The sequence below is a fragment of the Ammospiza nelsoni genome, chromosome Z (assembly GCF_027579445.1).
Source record: "Ammospiza nelsoni isolate bAmmNel1 chromosome Z, bAmmNel1.pri, whole genome shotgun sequence".
NCBI lineage: Eukaryota > Metazoa > Chordata > Aves > Passeriformes > Passerellidae > Ammospiza > Ammospiza nelsoni.
Window position 1 is genome coordinate 4156593 of NC_080669.1, and position 23805 is coordinate 4180397.

The 23805-nt window shown below is 45.2% G+C and overlaps 1 pseudogene; it reads right to left on the bottom strand.

Moving 5' to 3' along the window:
• Positions 1 to 4252: 4252 nt before the first annotated feature.
• LOC132086400 (chromosome-associated kinesin KIF4-like) lies at positions 4253 to 22264 on the bottom strand (annotated as a pseudogene).
• Between the last annotated feature and the right edge of the window lie 1541 nt (positions 22265 to 23805).

The window sequence follows — 23805 nt, forward strand, 5'->3', positions numbered from 1 at the left end:
ACTTGTCAGACTAGCCTTTGCAATGTGAAGCAAGGGACCAAACCTGCATAGCAGAAGAGGGAGACAATGTTTCAGCTAAGGAAAAAACATTAATATTTACCTTTGACAAAATGATGATGATGGCAAGGCATTGCTAACCATCTTCCAGAAAAAATAAATGTGTATAGATAATGATCTATACTTAAAATATTTAAAAAAAAAAAAATTTAACTGACTTAACTGACTCCAAAATGGACATATCTGGGATCATTCATGCTGCAGTTAAGAAAGGCATAGATTTTTTTTTTTTACTGGAGCAAACACATCTTGCAAAAGCGAGGTGAAAATTATTACTACCTGGCTATTTGGTTCCATATATTGGTGCAAATAATGTTCCTTCAAGGATGTTGTTACTTCCCCTCTGCCCAAGTGTGTGACACTCCAGGTCCCAGAGAAGAAAACAAAATGTAATTCTGCTGGAAACATTAAGGGGAAATACATCCAGGCAGATCCAAGAGGGATGCTAGAGAAGCTCTACAAGGACCCCCTGGCAATCCCTCCCGAAGAGGAGCCTGGGGGTACCTGGATCCAATCTCAGCCCCAGATTTTGCCAGCAGGTTACGGAATTTTGTCCAGCAGGACTTAAAGATGGCAAATGAGATGTATTTACATAAATTATTTATCGTGACAAAATTGTTAGACTAAAAGTTTTAATCTGAATTTTTAAATACGTGGTATAAAAGCTAAGATTACTAGCAGAGTGTTGTGTTGTACAGTGCACCAGGTCAAAGCAATTATATTAAAGCCATCATATTAAAGGTGCTATTTAAAAATGGTGAGTAGAGATTGATGTAAGTTACCAATCAACACCTGTGGGGAAATCTCTTCCTCTTGACCTCGAGGAGGATCCTTGGAGTGGCATCCCCTTCCCAAGGAAGGAAACTCCACATTCCAAGGAGGAAAATACCTAAAGAACCTGATAAATGAAAGTGAATTTGGACTTTTACAGTGTAAAGTGATATAACTGCAAGTCACATGTCTCCCAGCCAGCTTGGCACCGTATCTACCAGATCTTTGCCTCACTACCCAGGTGTTAACTCAGGCTTGGTGAGCCAGAGTGGTGTTGGCACAACTCAACACCGAAAGCAGCCCACGATGCCCACCTTGACATTTTCTGAAAAATCCCTCCACCAGCATTTTTGTCCTGAGAAGCCTCAAAAAAAAAAAAAAAAAAAAAAAAAAGAAGCAAACAAAAATTATCTGGTTGCTTGGGAATGTGGTCTGCAGGTTGCTTATCAACAAGTGCATCTTTGCTTGCGAATTGTTTTTAATTAATGACCAATCCCAGTCCAGCTGTGTCAGACTCTCTGAGTCTGTCACGGGTTCTTATTATGCATTCTTTTCTAGCCTTCTGATGTATCTTTTCTCAATTCTTTTTACTATAGTTTTAGTATAGCATATATAATGTAATGTAATGTAATGTAATGTAATGTAATGTAAAGTAATATAATATAATATAATATAATATAATATAATATAATATAATATAATATAATATAATATATATTTGATAGTATATAATATATATTTACAATATATATATTATAATATATTTATTATATATTTATTTATATTTATATATTTATAAATATAATTATATATTTATAAAGATATAGAAATATATTATAAATATATCATGAAGATATGAGATGATTTATATTATATTATATTATATTATATTATATTATATTATATTATATTACATTACATTATATTATATTATGCCTTCTGAGAACTTGGAGTCAAATTCTCATCTCTCACCTCATCCTGAGACCCACAGCACCACAACACCGGGCTGCTGGGACATTTGGGGACCCCCTCGTGCCCTTGTCACTGGTCACATAACACAGCAGAAGGTTTTGCAGACAGTGGGAGGCCACCTTTGGGTTGGAAAATCTGGCTGGTGTCACCATTTCAAAGAGGTCCTGACACGCCTTTCCCCCTCCCACCTCCTTTCTGTTTGTTTTACTTCATGGGCACAAAATCCACAGGAAATTTCAAAAGAGCAAGAGAGGTCAGCATGGAAAGGACAACAGAGCTCATGGAAATAAGGTTTTTCACATTTATGGAGCTCCTAGAGAAATTTATCCATTTATAAATTAGATAATTTATAAATTATCAGCTCCTAGAGAAAGAAACCAGCCTGACCTGCTGATGGCATATTGGTGCTGGCAGAACCCTTTCAACAGAGTTAGATTGTCTTGGAAGCAATCAGCAGTCTTCACATTGTGAGAAGATGCAATTTATAAATGAGTTGTCACCAAAAAATATAAAATCTCATTTAAGAGTGAAATTCTGACACTCAACCAGTTAATCTGCAGTGATAATTCAAATTTTGGCAGGACTCCACCCTTACCCAAGCCTGCTGAAGCTGCATGATGACATTGGGCTTCAAAAAGGACTTCTGTGTGCAAATTCAATATATTTGTGGTTCCTCTCACATATGTCAGTGTATATTTCAATACATGCCTGTCTTTCAGCCTGTGAATCACTCACACACAGTGAGGTTTTTTTACACATGTGTCAAACAATAATCAAACAGAAAAAAACAATTCTCCTCCTCAGTTCAGGGTATCAAGAGAAATACATTTATAAAAGCAAGTAAAATAAATAGCTCTCTGAACTCCAGCTTCAGACACTCCATTTTCCTTTGATAATGATGAAGATTTCATAAGATTATTTCAGACTCAGTCATAAAAAACATATTGCTTTGGCTTTTTTTCCTCCCTCCAGGAGTAATAACACATCTGAACTTCTGTTTCAGAAACTCAGTATTAGCATGAGAATGCTACACAGGCTTCTAAGCAGAAAATATGTACAGAAAAATATTTGTTCTGCTCTTCTGATCATTCTGGTTTTCACAGGCACTCTGTCAGGTCTGAACAGCAGGAATGAGTGATAATAAAGGTCAAAATGTCTTCCTTAGAGAAAACCTTTTCGATCTTTGCAACCTGTGTGGGAAAAGAAACAAAACAGCAATTTACCAGGAAAATACTGGATTTGCCACCTCAAGACAGACAGGCTTCAACAGGGTGGAAACCAGGACAATAATTCCTGATTGCTTCGTTGCACAACTGAGGACATCATCCTTAGGCTGTTCAGCTATTTAACTTCTAATTAATCTCAGAGAGATGGATATCTGTCTAACGATCTGCTGGGGCATGGGCAGGACAGGGGGAATACCAAAATTGCTTTAATATCTTCTTGGCAGAGTCTTGAACTTGTTTCCTTATTAAAAAGTACATTTAAAAAAGAAAAATGTCTGTTTATCCTAAATGTAACACAAAGTGGAGGATGAGCCACTTGCAGTTAGGAAAATATTGAGTTGTTGGACTGTAGAGATAAAAGTTTAAGCTCCTGTGCTTAGGATGCCTTGCAGGGTTTTCATGGACAGAGCACACCCTGCACCTCCTGTAGGGCTGAAAAATCTATGTACAGGTGGTAAATTTTCTGAAACCTACGGAAAGGATGAAGAAAAGACCTACACAGTCTGCCTTAAAAAATCCTGTATACAACTGAAAGCTAAAGACACGTTAGCGGTCCTTAGCTAATGTTCCAAGTGCTTCTCACCACCTTCACCACAATCAAGATCAAGGAGCAGAATGCCTGGATCCATCACTCTGGAGTGAAGAAGGCCCCAGGAGCTCCTTGGAGAGTGACACCAGGTGACAATGAACTGAGATTAAGCCTACTCAGACAGAATGAGTATATTGCGGCCGGGGGTAGTTTGTAAATTTTATTTACAGAATTGTTTTGTATATAATTATAACTGGAGTCTTAGAATTAGAGAGTACCTCTATCCAAAGCAATGCTGAATGGCCTTGGTCCCAGGCGTTTAATCAGTATACTGGATCCATGGGAAAACCTTCTGAGATAAAAGATTTAAACCTATCCACTGTTGTAATTTACGGGGATCAGGTATATGAGGAGCAGGAGCGACAGGAACGAGATCTGCGGAAACTTGAAGAGATCAGGAGAGAAGAAATCAAAGCAGGGTGCTGGGTGGTCAATGGGACGGCTCATGAAAGACCAGATGCAATTAGTGTCTCAACCTCTCCTGGGGTATACAAACACCAGGAAGTTTGTGACAGCATCACTTCAGTGTGGGAACTGAGGACTTCAGCACACTCTCAGCTTCCACACGAGCTGCCTGGAGCTGTGCAGAGTTTTCCAGCAGCAGCTTCTCCTCTGGGGTGATCTCCCTCCAAGACCCTCAGTCAGCAGCTCTGTTCTCCCCTGGGAATACCCTGGTGGTTGGAGTGATAGACACAGGCTGGAAGAATCTCTCTTCTGCTTTCACTGTCACTGACATCTTTTCATAAAAATCCTTCCTTTAGGATTTTCCCTTCTGGGAAGCTGAGGCCCCAGAAAAAGAATGTAAACAATGGTTATCTACTGCTGGGGAATGCAACAGGTGCACCTGTGATTGGCCCATGTTGGATGTGTACAATTAATGGCCAATCAAGGACCGAGCTCTCTCTGGGACAGAGTCAGAGAGAGCTTCTTTGTTATTCATTCTTTTCTATTCTTAGCTTAGCTGGCCTTCTGAGAACTTTTCCTTCTATTTTTAGTATAGTTATAATGTAGTATATATCATAAAATAATAAATCACGCTTTCTGAACATGAGGTCAACATTCTCGCCTCTCTCTTCACTCTGAAGACCCTTGTGACCACTGTGACACTTTCACCTCCGTGGGGTTTTCCAGCTTCAAGGACCCCTCTGAGTCCCTTTTGTGCTCCTCACATGTTGTGGTTTCCTGAGGGGCAGCAGAGGGTGAAGCTCTTGCAGAGCATCCATCTCTTCCCTTCCCACCACAGCCAGCTGGGAAGTTTTCCGTAGTACAGGATGCTGCAGCTCAGACTAGGTCTCCACGAAATAGACAACAGTTAGAGCACTGTGGGATGTCCCTGCTTCACATCTCTGAGATCCAAGAGCAAAATTCCCACTTGGAACATCAGTTTCTCATGGACCTTCCTGCTGCTACAACCTCCTTCCCCACACCATCCCTTCCATTCTTAAAAAGAAATCTGGGAATAAGTCAGGGTTTTGTGTTGTCTGAAGCCAATGACAAAACTTTAATTTACTTAGGCCAAAAGTAAAAATTGAACTTTTTACCCTCAGATTTGTGGATGAGAAGTAGGAACACGAAAATCTTTGCTGTGAATCTCCAAAACTCTGTCCTGAAGGCAGAGTCTGGTCCTGCAGCGGAAAATTTTCCTCAGTTACCAGAGGGGCACTAATTAGTGACATTCACAGAGTTTCAGCAAAGTGCACATGCTCTGCCTGGACAAACTAGGCTCGTGTGGGAATTATCCCTTCCTCCAGCTTTGCTGCTGCCCAAATGCAGGCCCTGCAGCCCCTGTGCCCCCCAGAGCCAGCAGCACTCGCCAGGCCCTGCTCCCTGTTCCTGCACGTGGCCGTGGAGCATCCCAACTTCTGCCTCCTGCAGCCACACTGCCTGTTCCCACAGAGGCCCTTGCACGAGCACTGTGAGGGAGGGAAGGGGAATCCAATGGCCAGGATGCTTCTGGAAGGCTCCAGGTCCTGCCAGCTGTGGCATCTCAAGGACGGGGACACCCCCAAGCTGCCCTTGTTGCATTTCGCTGTCGTTTCACTGCATTTTGCTACATCCCGGAATAACTGTCCTCCCAATATCCAAAATAAAATCCTTCCACCTACAGACCCATCTTCAAGATCTACAGGATAAGTACCTTCAGCTACTCAGTGCCTGACTGGAGGTTATGCCAAAGGACCCCAGTTTCTGTGCCACACTTCCACAAAAAGAGGGAGTCCCCACCCCAAAAGCCTCAGGAATTTTGAGCCACAGGCTCCAGACTGACACAGACAAATGGAAGCTGAGGCTCTGTCAGGACTGCAAGCTGCAGGTTCCCAAAGGAAACAGGGATCCACAACAGGCCATCCTTTTTTTTTGTTTGCTTTTCCCCCTAAAATTGGCTCCCTGGATGGATCTGGCTGCTGTTGGGGCTGTCCCTAAAGCAGAGGCCAGCTCAGACCCAGGACAGAACATGGGAGCAGGACAGAATATGGGAGAAGGTGACTTGGACAGGGAAAACCTGTCCAGGAAAGTCTTGCTAACTACAGACAACCTTTGCTGTGTCTGTGGGAATGTCCCAAATATCCCCAGGCACCCAAATAACCCGTTCCTGCCACTTCGAGTACAGTGGAGACACCACACCTCAAGCTCCATCCCACCCCCTGCACACAGCAGGTGCTTCCCTAGAAGACACTGCATCAAGGGCAGCTGGATCTTATCCCCATGAGGTTTCTCCTGGCTCCTCTGCCTGCTTTCTCAGGAAGCCAGTCAGAACCCTCCAGCTCCCCAAGGTCAGAGAGCAGCTCCTGTATAGGTGGCCTGTGAGTCTTAGTAGATATTGTATAGATGGCCTGTGAGCCACAGTAAAATCTATGTATTGTATAAGTGGCCTTGCCCTGATCCTAGTTGTTCTAATTGGGCTGCAGCTGTGATGTCCTTAATTGGGCAGCAGCTGTGGCTGGTGAAGATAACTGGGATAAAAGAGGGTGGGTTGGCCAGTCAGGGACAGCCTTGGAGGAGCCCTGATGAAGAAGCAGGAACAACACTGCTGCCTGTGAGAACATCAACAAAGAGGTATGAGACTTTAGAGCTATGAGAACAACAATACTCCTCCACATCTACCTCAAGGCTGGCTGCTTGGGGCTTGGCTGTCATCTGCTGGCAGCGCTAGGGCTGCAACACAGGAGCACTAGGGGTTAGGCCACCAAAAATCAGCTCTGTTTGATTAATAATATTGATAATTATTATATGTTAATAGAGTTTTATTAGGGTTTTCAGAGTCCCTCACGGCCAAGAAGGTTGTGGGGTGAGGGAGGAAAAAAATGATCTAATTATCAGGATTGAAAATTCAATCAATTTAAACTATTGGTGACAAATCCTTGAAAGTCTGAGTTGTTGATGCATCATGTGACAAAAAAAAAAAAAGTGTAACACTCCTGTCCAAAGAATTTTAAATCATTTCTTCTTCACAGCACTACGATATGGCTCCATGCAAAGCAGCAAAGTTGGCTGTGAAATGCGCGAGGGCGTATGTGGCCCTAAATCCGGCTAGCAGAGAGGGAGAGATGGCCGACACCCTCCACGCATCAGTGGCCAGCCCCCCTTGGCGTCTGGGCCTCGGGCTGGGCTGGATGACGAAGCAGGATATTGCGCAGGAGAGACGAAGTGAAGAGGCGACCACTTGCGGGGCTTAACTCGTTGGTTTATTGATGGTTCGTGGCGACCAACAGGCTGAAGGAAAACCAACAGCAAATGGCCCCGAGTAGGGGGAGAAACAAGGTTTTTAAAGCAAAGGGGTGGAGAAGGGAGGGAGACCCAGCTATCCAGTAAGAAATCATTAGGGGAGGTACCGAACATAACTGACATACAGGAACAACCAATGAATACGAACTATAGGAGGGGCCCCGGGACCACAGCCAACCACAGCCCCCAGCTAGAAGAATCTTCCAGAAGCTTGGGAGGAGTAGGGGGTGATTGACTGGGCCCAGGGAGGAGAAAGACTCTACTTATAGGGGAGGGGAAGTTACATAACTTAGAGGATTGGCAACTGAGGGAGAAGGGGTAACCATAGTAACATAACTGTAAAAAACTCTGTGGCGGGAAAACTGGAGAGGAGGGAACCATTTACAAAGAACAATAGGGGGAACATACATAAAATGGGGGAGAAAACCGAGAAACTTAAAAACACTACAACAGTGAAACACATGCCTTGCTCCATAATTTGAAGACTGGGAATGCTACAGAAAAACAATCTGGATTGTGAAGGAGGATGCAGAGTCAGAACTACAATGAGGAAACAGGGTGGGGGGTTTGTTTGCTTTTTTTTTTTTTAACCAAAAATCTAATGTATATTATTTGAGTCTCCTGGAAAGGACTGAAGGGGCCACTTCAATGAGCAGAACTTCCATGAGTAGAAGAAGTGCCTGGTAAAAGCAGCTTGGGAGAAAGGAAACCATGTTATCAATAGCCAAGATGAACTCTGGCAAGAATTCAGGTGCTACACAAACTGTGCAGCCTCTTACTTTGGGTGGAACACAACCAGAAGGAGACTCTGGAGACTCAGGTGGCCTTTGCTGGATGTGCTGGAGCTTCTGGCCACTGGCAACTGGGAGGAGCAGCAGTTTCTGTCAAAAAGGACAAGAATTAGCTCTGCAAAATCATCAAACCCAGCTGCCATGAGGCTCTGGTGTCTGTACAAGGCCCTACCTGTTTCAGAGTGTCATTTTCCCAGAGGAGTTCCTGGTTCTTCTCACAGATCTCCCTTGTTTTTTCCAGCTCTTCCTCCAGTTTGCAGGACAAGAGGAAATTTGTTTCATTGGAGATAAATAAGAGAAAACCCCCCAGGGTTATTCCAGCCTGTACAGCGACCACCGCATGCAGGCTTCTGCAGAGGGAACACACAATCCTTCTCCTAATTCCAGGAATCCCAAAGGACCCCAGCCTCTGCACCTGGAACCGCAGTCGCTCCTGCAGATGTTTCTCCAGCTCGTTCAAGGAATCTTCCAATCTCTTCTCTGCTGCTTCTTTCTGCTGGAATTGTCTGAGCAGGCACAGAACCTAAAAGCAAGTTGGAATAAACAGGGGTGAATTCCTGAAAGGAGCACTTGGCATCAAAGTCCAGGCTCAGGGAAATTTCCTGCCACTTCCAGCACGATTCCTCCCTGATCTATTTGAAAAGTGACCTTGTGCTCAGGTGTAACCTCCTCATTTAGAGCAGGAGGAAAGTTACTGAATAAACCAATTTGCACAGGATAAATATAGAGATTTCTTTGGCTTTGAATGAACCATCTGCAAAAATCCAACAAAATTTGAGCTGATATTCAGCACCAGCTTCACTTCAGCACATCTCCCTTTGCCTTCCTCTCTGAGCAGACCTGGAGATCAGACTCAAAGGTTTCCATGAGCTGTGATTCACCTTTTCCTGGTGTTGCTGTTCCTGCACCAAAGTCTGATTTTTGGAACTCTGCCTCCGTCTCTGCTATGTGTCTTCTCTCTTCCATCAGCATCCTCTGCACATCAGAGCACCTGGCCTGGCCACTCTGCAGTTTGCCCAGCCGCACTTTGGAGGAAACCAGCTGGAAAACAAGGGCAAGGCATGGCTTGGGGCAGGGATTCCCTGCTGGCACACGTGCTGCAGTGTGGAGGAGAAGCATCCCTGCAACTTCCAGCCACCCCAGGAGCTGGAGCAGCCCTCAGCACCAAGGAAACCAGGAGAGATTCAAAGGCAGACACTTTGGAAGTGCAAACCAGGGAGCTGAGGGTCTTGTTCACAGTTCTGAATTCACCTCCCTTCCTGCAGCACTTGGCGTATTTTCCTTTCTTCCTTCTCCTTTGGTTTCCAAGCACCAGGGAGCAACAGGTAATTCTGTCCTTCAGTTGCTCTTTCCCTGATCCCACAATACCCCAATTTTTCTTTTTCCCATCTTGACACCAATTCCACTGCTTCCCTGCTTGCTCAGGAAGTATTTTAGATCCTTTTTCTTCTCTTTCACTTTTCAAATTTGCCTTCCCCTTTCCTGTGCAAGCATTTAGCTGCCGTCTCCAGACCCTCATCTATTCCACTCCCCTCTTCCCTGCTTTTCAGATTTCACTCCCCAGTATAGATTACTTTAATAAACCTCATCCACTATGAGGAGGCTGTACTCAAATTCCTTTGGTCACTTCCTGTTATTTGTGGCTAAGCAGACTTACAGCCTTTGTTTTCAGGGAAAAAAGAGGAAAATGCAGGGTTTACCTCTCTCAGGAGATACTTCAGGGCACATTTGGCCTCCAGGGTGGTGGCAATGCTGTCCCAGCACTGCTTGGCCCAATCTCCATTGTCTGCATCCAGGAGTTTCTGCTACAGACCTGCTATCTGGGCACTCCTAGGGAAGAATCCATAGATTTGGGTTTACAGCACAGGAGAAAAACATGGCTGGTTTCTGGGCTAGTGTTCATGTTCCCAGAATATTAAGAAAAATAGTATAAACTGAGATTTTTTGCTGCTCAGTAGAGCACCTGGAGCCTGCATTGCTTCCCTGTGGAGTTCTGCCTCCACTCCACATTCCCAAATAGAAGTGGAGGTTTTTTCCTCAGAGGTGCTCACTGACAGCCAGTCTAAGTGTCTGAGTATTTTCCCCAAATTTTGGAAAAACTCCAGCCAGGAAAACCCACTGAAAAGGGTTTGGGGGTTTCACCCCCTGAAAAGCCATTTTCAACTTATTTGGTCAGTTTGCCAGTAGATACTTGGCCAATACCAAAAACCATTCCTCCATCTTTTACAATTTGCTGTAAATCCCTCTGATGGATGGGGAGTTGTGGCCAAATTTCTTCCTGAAGCATCCTTTGAACCCCAAGAATAGGAAGTTCTCGGTTGTGTAAAAATGGATTTTTGTATCAAATTTGGCATTTTTGGGCTCGTACAAAACAAAGACAAACTTCAGATGTCACCCCTGTGTATAAAGATGCAGATTCTTGGTGTAATTATACCTCAGCTCTGTTTTCAGTTACAATTTTCCATGGGGAATGTTTTTCATCTGTGGAGACAGAGCTTGGCCACCCATTCCACCAAACACCAAAGGTGCTCCAGGTAGCATTGGAAGGCTTTCCTTGCTGACAGCCAGTGTAAATATGATTAAAGACCACAGATGCAGAGGAAAAAGGTTTGTCCATCACTATGACTCAGACTGTAAAGGTGATTTTGAATCTTGGAGCTTTGGAGAAAGATTTTCAGCATCTGTATTTTCACCTCAATTTGATTGGCAGTGGCTCTAAAACAATTAGATGGGTTAATTAGATGGGTTAGGGTGCTGGTTAAGCAAGCACAGCAATGCAACTTCTCTTGTACTGGGCGAAAAGGCTTTCCCTCATCATTGCAGTGCCAGTCTGTGTGGATGAGCAGTGGGGCAGTGCCTTACCTGAGCTCCATCTCTGTTTGCAGGCTCTCAATCTGTTGGAGACAGAGACGTCCGTGTCCAGAGCCTGCAGCTCAGCCAGGCAGTACGTGTGCCTCTGCAAGCACAGCACACAGGGATGCAGGGCAGCAACAGGGGAGGAAATCACACTTTTACAGATATTCCAGCCAGGAAAGCCTCCAGGCGTCTCCCCACAGCTTCTGTTCCATTGTTCCTCCCCAGAAGCCTGTGCTAAGTGGAGTGAGCCACTCGCATCCCTCAGAATCCTTGAGGTTGGAAAAGCTCTCCCAGAACGTTGAGTCTGCCCGTTCACCCAACACTGATGGGTCACCCGTGTCCCCAGGTGCCACATCCAGGTGGTTTTTGGACATTTCCAGGGATGGTGATTCCAGCACTTCCCTGAGCAGCTTGTCCCAAAGCCTGCCTGCCTTTTCAGGGAAAAAAAAATTTCCCAAATTCTACTAAGTAACAAGTTCCTTCAGCACCTCTTATCCCTGATGTTGAGAGGATAAAAATATTAACCCTTTCTCCCAGAAAGGATGGGATCCATCCCCACCTTTGGAGGGAACATGGTGGTCAAGAAGGAGAGAGAAGAATGAATCCAGTACTGCTGAACAGCCAGAGGAGTGGGATGGGAAAAGGGGAATTTCCCTCTTACCTGCGGCTTTGGAGGGGGGTTTTCTCCAGCATCTTTCTTCTCTTTCAGCTGAAGGAGCTCGTTTGCCAGGATTTTCCTGTCCTCCAGCAGGTCTGCCAGGTGTCTTCGTGCTTCCTCAGTGCTGACAAGAACCTCGACTTCATTTGCAAGCCAGCTCTGAAAAAATAACCCCCAAAACCCAGTGGCTGGGCTCAGCTTCAGGACTGAATCCTTCTGATTAATCCTATTGCAATTCCCTGGTCCTCCTGCTGTGCTCCAGCCACCAAGGCCAGCAGCACCCACCCCAAATCCCAGTTTGCCCAGTGTAGGGATGCAAAACCACTGCTACCCACTTCGACTTGTGCAGCAATTCCTTCCGTGCCCTGATTTTGGCTCTGTTTCCATTTATCTGCCACCTCCTTCTGCCTCTGCAGGGCATTCTTGAAGTGTTTGTTGGCAGCTGCTGCCTGGAAAAGATTCCACAAGGAGCTGAACAGGGACTGCAAATCATCTGCTACAGCTGGAAACACCAGGGATTCCCAGCCCAGGGCAAACACTGGGACAGTGACAGCACAAGGTTAATAAATCTCAAGTAATCCTGGTTTAACTCAAGGATTCCTGCCTTTATTTCCTTTGCTGCCATTTCTCTTTTAAAAGAAAAGCTCCTGCTATGCCTGAAGGTAGAAGAAGACACCCAAAATGAGAGGTTGAAGATGAATTTCTTCTACAAAGCCGTCCTGAAAGGATTCTGAACTGCAACCTTGTAGATCCACCACCCAAACTCATTCCCCGCTTCCTACCTTGGGCATCTGCATTGCCAACAGGAGCCTGGCCCCCAGAGCCACCTGGCCCCTTAAGGAGCAAATTTAGCTGGGATCCCTCAAAAGCAGAAATGGGGGTTTCTCCACAGAGAGAGTTTATTTTTTCCCAGCCTCTAAACTTCCTTTCACAGGTTTCTGTGTATCCTGTTCCTTCCTCCAGCCCCACTTGGCAGACTTTAGGGATTGGTTGGGATTTCCAGGAGATGTTGGCTCCTCACCTCCTCTGTTTTGTGCCAGGGGTCATTGGCCTGCCAGCTATCTTTGAGCTTCCTCAGTGCTGACAAGAACCTCAACTTCATTTGAAGCCAGCTCTGGAAGAATAACCCCCAAAACCCAGTGGTTGAGGAGCTTGAGGAACTCATATTTTCTCTTACGGTCCTGCAAGGAGAAACAGCTGCAAGAGTCACATTTTCCATGACAAAAGAAAGGTTGCAGTCCCAAAATTCTAGCCTGGGCACCCCAAGGCAATGAGGGGCAGGAATTGCTGTGGCACTCCAGGTGTTTGCTGGCCATTGCACTCAGCAGCTGGATTTTATTGACCTGCAGAGCCAACATTCCTTTGGAAGTTTAAAAACCTCCCATGCTGAGGCCAAACCCCCTAACTGTAAATCCTTAAAATATTGACTGATTTTGCTTTCTGCTTCAGAGCAGAGTCACAGCTGTGGCAAGAGCTTGAAGATCTCCGGGCACAAATAAGTCCAAGTGGTTAAAGTGGCAGCCACATGAGTCAAGCTTCTTTTCAAAGCATTCCCAGCTCTTCTAAGACACTTCCCAGTTAAAGAAACCTTTCAGCAGCAGTTTGGAGGGAGGAATCATGTGAGGGGCTTGTTTGATCACCTTTTCCTTCAGCTGGATCACCTCCTTGTCCTTCTGCTGCTTCCACTGCCTGAATTTCTCAGCGTCTTCTTTCATCTCACGCATCAGCTGCACCCTTTGCTGCTTCATTTCCTGAAAGACACCAGTGGCTGGAAGAATTATCCAGGATTTACATCCTAAAGAGCTCCAACCTCCATTTGCCCCTGTGCCTGCCAGGTGTGGGGAGTGGAAGATGGGAAATCTTGCTGTGCTCCCACATTCAGGACATTCTCAAAGTGCTAAAATACAGGGATTTTTTTTTTTTTTTGGTGTAAGAGGAAGATCAACACAGGCACAATTTAGAGAGATCAAAGAGGAATCAAATTATTTGACTGAGGCAATAAATTAGAACTGCCAGAAGACACTTTGGACTTATTTTCCTCCCAAAACTCACTAGTCACCTGCCTATTGCGGTCATGCAGCCACAAGAATCTTGCCAAAACCTGCTATTTTCAGTCTGAATAAACAGAAAGTGGATTCCTAAGTGGGATTCCTGTCAGGGATTTCTGGGATTCCTGATTGGGATTCCTGTCAGGGATTTCTGGGATTCCTACCTGGGAGCTGCTTTGCCCACCCTGGCTCAAGTCAGAGGTGCCTATTTGTTACCCTGATCTCCTGGTTCAGTTTGGATACCGTGTGCTCTGTGGATTCCTTCAGCTTCAAGAGCTTGGATTGCTCATTCAGCTTCTTCTTGAGCTCAGTAATTTGCGCTTCCAGCTCCTGGAGCCTTTTCCGGCGCCGCTCACTCAGCCTGGAGAGGAGCAGCAACAAATCCAAATGTCACCTCTGCCACCTCTGCTGCTGCTGCAAGCCCACAGGAGGCGTCTCTGCAGCTCCTGGCACATTAAAGGGACATTTTTACACCAAAAAAGAGTTTTTACAGATCATGGAAGTGCAAGACATTGGATTTGCAGACACACTGACAACCCCCAGGGCTGCAGGCAGAGCCCTCTTACTTGGCCTGGTTGATGTCCTTCTTTGCTATTTGCAGAGCAAGAACCAGCTCCTCCTGCAAGTAGCTGATCTCCAATTTCAGATCCCTTGGAAAGACACCCTGAGACAAAGCTTTAAGACTGAGAAACTGTAGGAACTCAGGACATCACTCCGGATGTCCAGAGTTACCGAGACAACCCTTGGGGGGCTCGGAAATCCTGGAATGTTACCAGGAGTGCTTGGTGGTTGGATTTTGACCCTGCATGGGATGTGCCACCTGTCTGAGGATGAGAGAATCACTTGGGGATAAATGGTGTAAGAATTAATTATTCACTGGGTGAAAATACAGATTTTAGGATTTTGGTGCAGGGGGGTTGTGGAGATAAGATGGAGGGATCAGGGCGTGTCTTGTCCTTCTTTCTTCTTCTTGTCATCCATTTTCTGTGGTGATGTTGGCACTTTGGGATTGGTCCTTAGTGAAGGTGCACTTGCTAATATGGGTGAAAGGTATTGGGAAATAAAGGTAAATATGATATATGTAGTTTTTAGTATAAAAATAGACGACTGCCCAGTGGGAGGTCAGAGTGCCCTTGGCTGCCTTGCTGGTCAGACCTCTGTTGCAGCTACGTGTATTTAGCCTTCCAGAGCAGAGAAGGCCAGAGTCCGGCTAGCTGAGGTTAAGGCCGACACCTCGCTGCAGAACCTGCCAGCGCCCTCGGCGTCGTAAGGCCTCGGGCTGTGCTGGCTGCGGCCTGGATCGCTGCTAAACGACGAGAAGGAAGGAGCTGGACACTCGCCGGGGGGCTAAACTTGGTTTATTGGAAAGCCCACGATGTCCCAGCGAATGACCAAGAACAACGGGTGCTTAGGGGTTATAAAGGGAAGGAGTGGACCCGGGAGGTCCAGAACAGAAGACCAATGCGGGGAGAAGAGGGGATGAACTTAACACAAATGACATAGTGCAGAGCCCAATAGGTACCAGGTATGGGAGGGGCCCCGGGACCACAGCCAACCACAACCCCCAAAGAGGAGAAGCTTCTGGAATGCTAGGTGGAGTGGGGGGTGATTGACTTGGCCCAGGGAGGAGGAAAAGCATACATATAAGGGAAAAGGGGGAGGAGGAATTATATAACCTAACAGATTGACAGTAGAACTGGCAGGGCTGTGGCGGGAAAACTGAGGAGGGCAGAACCATTTTACACATAATGGGGGGGAGCAGATACATAAAATGGGGGAGGAATTAAATGAACTTAATGAACACACTACAACACTCTGTCAGGCTGGAAGAAAATTTTGTAGATAAGAAATAATAAACAATACTGAAGACTGAAAATCTGAGGAGTGCAGACTGGTCCTTTGGAGCGCGGGCTGTCCCCAAGCCGTCCTATGCATGACTGGGCAGAGACAAAAGCTGGACTGGTCAAGAAACCTTGAAAAACCCGGTTCCTTCACAGCAGGCTGCTGAACCACCTCATCTCAGAGCAGTGTGAGGGTCACAGGGGCTGGCCCAGCACACTCTGGAGCTTTGGAGTGCACAGAGTCACTGGGGTCACATCCTGACTGAATCATTCCAGAGATGAGAGATCCCAGCACAGCAGTGACCCAGCTCACGGAATAAACCCAAACCAGAACAGGCTCCTGAGGACAGACCTCCTCCCTTCCCTCCCCATTGGGGAAAACAAACCGAGCAAGGAGGATTTCAGCTTTACCTGGTACTGGGACTCAATGGGCCCAAGCTGAGTATCTTTTTGAGGCCTTTTTTTGGCCATAGCCTGTTTCAGAGTCAGGGCTTTGTGGAGCTCCAGCAGCTCCCTGGAGAGCTGTGCCTGGCACAGGGCTGTCACAGACATCTTTTGTGAAAAATCCTTTCTTTAGGATTTTCCCCTTTCTGAGAAGCTGTGGCCTCAGCAACAAAATGTAAACAATGGATATCTGCTGCTGTGGAATACAACAGGTGCACCTGTGATTGGTGTCCTGTGGATGTTTGGATTTACTGACCACTCACGGCAGAGCTGTTATTGCTTTCTGCCTGGACACAGAACTTTGTTTATTCCTTCCTTTTCTATTCTTAGCTTAGCTAGCTTCTGAGAATTTCTCTCTCTATTGCTATTAGAGTAGTAATAAGGTAATATATAGCCTAAAATAATAAATCAAGCCTTCTGACCATGAGGTCAACATTCTTGCCTCTCTCTTCACCCTGAAAAACCCTTGCAAGCCCTGTCACACAGGGCGTGTTGGGTGCTGAAGACAGAGGCTCTCTTGGATTCCCGCTTTGCTCCCTGCAGGAGACACAGCCATGAGGAGAGGCCAGTCCTGAGCTCCTGAATTGCCTTATTTCCACAGAGCACTTCAGATTCATTTTTATGTAAAAAAATCAAATCTTCAGAAATGAGAACGGGTTCTTCGGCGTGAACATATTGAGGTTGAAACAGCACGGACAAGGGTGATGATTTATCAAGCATTTGGGTTAGAAAATGAGCAGGAGGGAGCAGATAAAAGTGGTGAGGAGATAAAACCATGCCCCAGTGAGGTGTGCACTGCTGAGCCCCTCACTTACACCTGGAGAATCCTGTTCAGAGTTTGGCAGCTCTGCAGCAGCTTCTGTGGTGGCAGTGCTTTCACTCTGGTGGACAGAGAGAAGAAAACTTGGGTGAAAAGGGAAATATGAAATAAAATGAAGGGAATAACAGTCTGTTGGCACATTATGGCAAAGCACAATGTGATTCTCTTTTGCCCAGAGCCTCTCTGGAAAGAGGAGGCCATCATCCTCCTCCTCAAGGAATGTGGGGAAACTCCTCCATGTCTAGTTGGGAAAAACATTCCTTGAAATCTTCCCTGAACTCCAGCACTGGAGAGAACAGGAGGAGGAGAGAACAGAGGAATGTCCAGTGAGGGAGAACTGAAATTCCTTCATTAGACAAAAAGCTGGAAGCTTCTATTTAACAGTTTCAGAGCCCTGCAATTTATATTGTCCATAAAAATCACAAAGGTTTGAACACTCCATCCAATTTAGGGGCTGCAAATCCACGCCAAGCTCCAGTGTCAGGTTTTTCCATGTAGACTCCTCATTCCCTTCCCTTCAGGAGCAGCACAAGTGGCCTTTCTCCAGCATTACAGCACACCAGGACATTTTTTAAGTGGATCTCAAGAGTCATTTCACATTTTAATTGCTGGGCTCCTTGAGGGAAGCTGTTGGAGAGGAATCCCAGATTTCCTGGGATTGTTGTCACAGCTCCCTGGGTTCAGCCTTACCTGCAGCTCAGCCAGCACCTGCTGCAGGTTCCTGATCACCTCCACATTTTCCTTTAGCTCCTCGTCTTACACAGTGTCCACCAGCTTCTGCAGATCCAGCTTGCACCTGGAAACATGGGAACAAGTCCATGCTGAGTTTGTGCCAGGGAAGAGCAACCTTCCCCACTCAACCTCTGGATTAATTCTGGATGAACAAACTCCAGCTGATTGGACCAGTTTATCCCACTGAAAACACTGAATTCCCAAGCACATTATCCCAGGAAAAGGGTATGGGGACACTTACACAGCATGGTGCTGGAGCTGCTCTAGTTTTGCATTCATCTTCTCATTTTCTTGCTCTGTCTAGAGATATCAGAATTGTAGAAGATAAGAAGCCATAAATCAGCTGAAATCCAAGGCCAGTTTAGATTTCACAGCATTTTTTCAGGGATAGTCACTACAGGCAATAAGAAAAAAGCAGGGTGGGGAAGGGAGAGCACAAGTGTGCAAGTGCTATTTAAAATATTAAAACAAAATATTTAAAGTATTAAAAGAGTTGAAAGGTTCAGCTGAAGATTTTTCCAAAAGGAAACTAAAGACCAGCAGATTCAGGCAGCTTTTTCGTTCTGACTGGTTTGGAATCAACATGAAAGGAACACTTAAGAGAGGTTCTCAATATGTCATAAATACTGGAACTACTGTTACAGAATCACAGAATCACAGAAGTTCAAGACTGGAAGAGACCTATAAGATCATCAAGTCCAGCCGATGTTCTAACTGTTCAACTAGATCATGGCAGCAAGTGCCACATCCAGTCTTTTTTTAAATTCTTCAAGGGATGATGACTCCACCACCTCACTGGGTAAATGATTCCAGTATCTGACCACTCTTACTGTGAAATATTTCCTTCTTAATTCTAACTTACATCTCGCTTGATGCAACTTGAGACTGTGTCCTCTTGTTCTATCCGTTGTCGCCTGGAGAAAGAGGCCGACCCCCAGCTCACCACAGCCACCCTTCAGGAAGTTGTAGAGAGCGATGAGGTCGCCCCTGAGTCTCCTTTTCTCCAGGCTGAACAACCCCAGCTCCCTCAGTCGCTCTTCGTATGGCTTGTGCTCCAAGCCCCTTACTAGTCTCGTTGCCCTCCTCTGGACACGCTCAAGTAACTCGATGTCCCTCCTAAGTGTTGATTCACTCCCAGCAATTTAGAGCTCTCCTGAGAAAATGAAATTACCAGGATGATCCTCACTCAGCCCCTGGCTCAGCTTCTGGTTCTCCTCCTGCAGGGATTGGTTCTTCTCCATCAGGGATTGGCGGCTCTCTGAGGGGGCCAAACCACTGCAACAGCAAGGAGCAGCTGGGTGTGAGTTTGGGCTTTGGGGCAGCACTGAAATCACCTCCAAAATTATTATTATTGCTTAAATAATTTAAAAGAAATAGCCCAGAATGGTTTGGGAGGGGAGGATCTTAAAGCTCATCCAGCTCCACCCCTGCCATGGGCAGGAACACCTTCCACAGATCAGGCTGCTCCAGGGTCAGTCCAAGCCTTGGACACCTGCACAATGCAGGAAAAACCTCCAAAGAGAGGTTGTGAACTCCACGTCCTTGGTTTTGGAACATTCCCATGTGGAGAAATAGCTATGTGACAAGGACCCAGCTAATCTGAGTCCCTGCAGCTGCAAAAAACTGTGGCCTTGAGCATAGCTGTGGTACGATAACAAGGTTGAGAGAGACATGAGAAAAAGGAGATGTAAGTTCCTAAGAATGAGGAAGAGCTGATATCTATGGTATAACCAACAGACTGCTTGGCTTACGGAATATGTATGAGCTTATTACTCGTTGTGCATAAATATCTGATGCCCTCATCAATAAATGAAGCTTGCTGGTCACTCATATTGAGCGTCCAATCTTCCCTCACCGTGACATTCCCAGAACACAACAACTGCACAGTCCAATTCTGTCCCAGATTTTGTGCTTTTAAGGGTAATGGAGGTGGAACTGCCACACATTTAGGGGTAGAGGGGTGAGGAGAACAGGGATGGAGGGGTCTCAGAGACAGGAATTTATTCAGGAGGTGTTTCCTGCTTCCTCTTTTACTTCCTGCAACAGATTTTTGCAATCATAAGGTGTTTGCTACAAAACTAAATATCCCGTGGAATTCCAGTAAGGATAACAAAAAGAGGGGAGAAGAAGCAACCATTTTGTTTCCCCCTCACTCCACAGCCCTGTCTGGGGCTAAGAGATCCAGAGACTTCTCTGGAGTGTGATAAATACACATCCAGAGCACGTTAAATAACAAATCTTACTTGAGAGCCACAGGCAGGGTCCCTCCATGGGCCTGGAGCAGCAACACCTGGAGCTGCTGGAGCTGCAAAGACAAATAATGATTGCTTGTAAATGTAACAGCTCCATGGACCCTTGGTCTTCCTCACTCCCCTGCTCCGTAATTCCCCTTTTACCACTGCCTGGGGAAAGGAGTAGTGTTGTTACTGTACTTCAAATTATTTATTCCTCAAATATACGCCTCAAAAAGTTCTTCACTTCCCTCTGGGATCACCCCAGGAAAACCTCTTCCCTTCCCCTCGTGCTGGGCACAGGCAGGAGATGTCAGGAGGGCACCAAACCATCTCTGTATTTTTGATTGTGCCTGTAGCTCACCAGGCGAAACTTAAATTACAGCAGCACCATCACTTTTCTCTGGCTGCAGAAACACTCAAAAAAAAATCCACACATCCCCTTCCCACCACCTCCAGAGACAGAGCAATGCACATTAGGGATGTTTTGGTACCTACTCCAGCCATCCAGACTTAAAGGACACTCCTTTAGATGATGCAGAGACCTGGTTCACTGGTTCACTGACAGGAGCAGCTACATTGCCCGTGGAAAGCAACATTGCAAAGTACACAGTGACTACCTGCAGAGAGGTAATAGAGTCTGGGCCCTTACCAACAGGGACCTCTGCACAGAAGGCTGAGATAAATGTATTGACCCATGCCTTAGAAACAGCAAAAGGAAAAGAAAATAAACATCTATACAGACTTGAATTGTGCATTTGGAGTTGTGCATGCACCTGGAGCCATCTGGAAGGAGGGGGGACTGCTGACCTCACAAGGAAAGAAGAGACAATTTGGTGTCTGGAAGCAGTTCATCTGCCTGAAAAAGCATATTAAGGCACACCAGAGAGTGAGCTTAAAATTGGAGGAAAGGAATGACCTTTCCATGACTTGCGGATGGAGAGGCAAAGAAAGAGCAAAGGGTGAGGTACAGATTTTCCTCGAAGGTAAGCCATAATACAATAATACTAATCAAGAGAGACATACAACTACAAGGGGTGGGCTACCACTGAAAGAGAGCTAGTAATCCCTTCCCATTTTCATGGTTACTAGTGAAGGAAGAGCGCTAGAAAACACTCTAGGGCCTAACTACTTAAAAGCTTTTTATAGAGTGTGGCTCCTTTCTCAAAATGACCAAGGCTGTCAGTGATACAAAGTGCATTGAAATGAAGTGTTGACTTTTAAGTAGTAATTTCCACAGGCTTTCTAGAACACATACCTGATTGAAAGAATCATTGCCAGGAATTTACATGCCACTATCACTCAGGTAAGCTGACAATGTGATCCTTGCCTCCAGACTAACCCCAAAATACCCCCCGGCCAAAACTCGGTCAGACTGGGAGAGGCCATGGGCCTGTACAGCAGTGGCAAATTAACTTCCCAAGGAAAGGGGGGTATCAGTATTTACTGGTATTGATAGATACATTTTCAGGGTGGCCAGAAACATTTCCCCACCAGAACTGTCAAAGCTCAAGAGGTGACCAGATTATTTTTACAACAAATAATACCATGCTTCAGAGTTCCAGCCACGATATCCTCAGATAAAGAATCATATTTCATTTCCAAAGCAGTGCAACAGATTAGTGGCCACCTGTGCATAGATTGGGAACTTCACATTCCATACTGCCCCAATCAAGTAGCCAGGTAGAGAAAATGAATCATTTGATTAAGCAGCAGATTGTAAGACTGAGGCAAGAAGTTAATCTACCCTAGCCCCAAGCTCTTCCACTAGCACTATTGCAAATTCAAACTAAACCTCGGGCTAAAGGAAAGCTGAGTCCTTTTGAAATGCCCTATGGAAGACCATATGGAATACAAAAGGGAATGTCCACCCACATTGGGGTGATAACACTGGCCACCTGCATGGTGGCTTTAAGCAAACAACTCAGAGAAATTGAGAAACACGTGGCTGGAACTCAGAGCAGAGAGCTAGATGGGCCAGTACATAACATGCAGTCTGGAGATTATGTATATGTTAAGCCTCTTGCAGAAAAGAATTTGGAATGATCCCTTTCACCTGGTCACATATGTGACAGTGTTCACAGGGCTCCGAGGATGAGGTAAGGGACAAGGATCTGACTCCATGTTTCAGAAGGCTGATTTATTATTTTATGATATATATTACATTAAAACTATACTAAAAGAACAGAAGCAAATGTTTCATCAGAAGGCTGGCTAAGAATAGCAAAAGAAAGAATGATAACAAAAGTTTGTGTCTCTCTGTCCGAGCCAGCTGACTGTAATTGGCCATTAATTACAAACATCCAACATGAGCCCAATCACAGATGCACCTGTTGCATTCCACAGCAGCAGATAACCACTGTTTGCATTTTGTTCCTGAGGCCTCTCAGCTTCTCAGGAGAAAAAATACTAAGGAAAGGATTTTTCATAAAAGATGTCTGTGACACACACACACACACAAACCTCCTTCCTGCTGTTTTCTGAAAACTTGTTCCTTTTGGGCATCGTGGTCTGGGAAACACCATTCTTCCTAACTTCTTCATAATGACCAGAAAGGCAGCTAATAAATATTTCTAATGCTGAATGGCGTCTCCATTTACCCAGGAAAGGACAGAGCCTCATACAACAAACACTGAGTGCTGATGGTTCCTGTTGCTGTTTAGTTCACAGGAGGTGCTCAGCATCTGCTGGGGCTGGGTCTGAAGGGATCAGGGCTCATTGCTGCAGTTTCTCCTAATTACGGGATATTTTCAGCGCAGAAAGTTAGCACTGGCAGGCAGATGTTTGACAAGGGTATAATCTAAGCAGACATTTCTTCTCCTAAAGGTACAAACAAACAGCACAAAGCAAAAATTTAGGGTACATTGCATCATTAGAGCTGAGAGGATCCTCCTTCTCAAGTCACCTCTCTTGTGCCATCCAGGCAACCCCCTGCCTCAAAATTGAGCTAATTGAGAAAGAATGACTTGAAGAGAAGCTATTCCCACCTCTCCTTGCCAATCTGTCATTTTTTAAGCCTGCAATTTGTTACACTAAATTTGCTGTCCTGTCTGACATGCAGGGTTTTAAGAATTAAAAAAAAGAAAATAAAATGAAATAACCAAGACAGAGAGGATGGGCAGAACATGAAGCCTCTGCAGAATACGCCTTTTATTATATATATTTTTTAAATTCTGATGGTCTGGAAGACATTCCTGCCTGGCTTGACCTCTCTGGCGTGGTGACAAGGACAGGCTGTGATCACACGTGTCCACCATGCCATGAGGAGCACATGACGTTCCAGGGCCTGATTTCTGTTCCAGGCAGCCCAGGACAGGCATCAGACCCTAATTAAAAAAAAAAAAAAAAGGAAAAAAAATGCAAAAAATGCAAAAAATTGGAATTTTCCCTCCTCCATGCCTCATTTTTAGTGCACCTAAAAAAAGCTACTCTAAGCAATTATTTTAATAGTTTTGGTCTCAGCCTTTGGATGTGACGAGTGAAATTCACATAAACCCCGGTGAAGAAGTGATTTTTCTTCACAATTTTTCCAGCTATTCATGTCCTTGCAATATATTACCCTGCCAGGGGGTTGAAAAGGGGAAACAACCCCAAATATCAGGACAGGGGATGCCAATGGATTGCAATGGATTGTTTAATTGGGAAATAGCCTGGAGGTGGCTGTGCAGGAAAAGGCATTTGCAGAGGTGCTGAGTGCTCTGTGCCATCCTTTCTGAGTTAATGGATGCAAACAACAGGAGAGGAGGCCACCACCACCACTTAGAAATCTGGTATTTTCCCCAAAACAGTGTTCTGGGGCAATTAGATATGTAATTTTTATTAGATATTGTAATTTTTATTAGATATTGTAATTTTTATTAAGATGTCTCACACTCTTCTTCAGTGTGAGACACAATAAAAATTACAATTATTTTTTTTAAACCATAGGTAAGAGAAGGGTAGAAATGCTTGGTGCAAAAGAAACAGGGAGAAGCAAATTCTGATTTCACCAGGGCCAGGATTTCCCATCATTGCTGTCCCCTGTTTCCTAAGGGTGCCTGGATGCT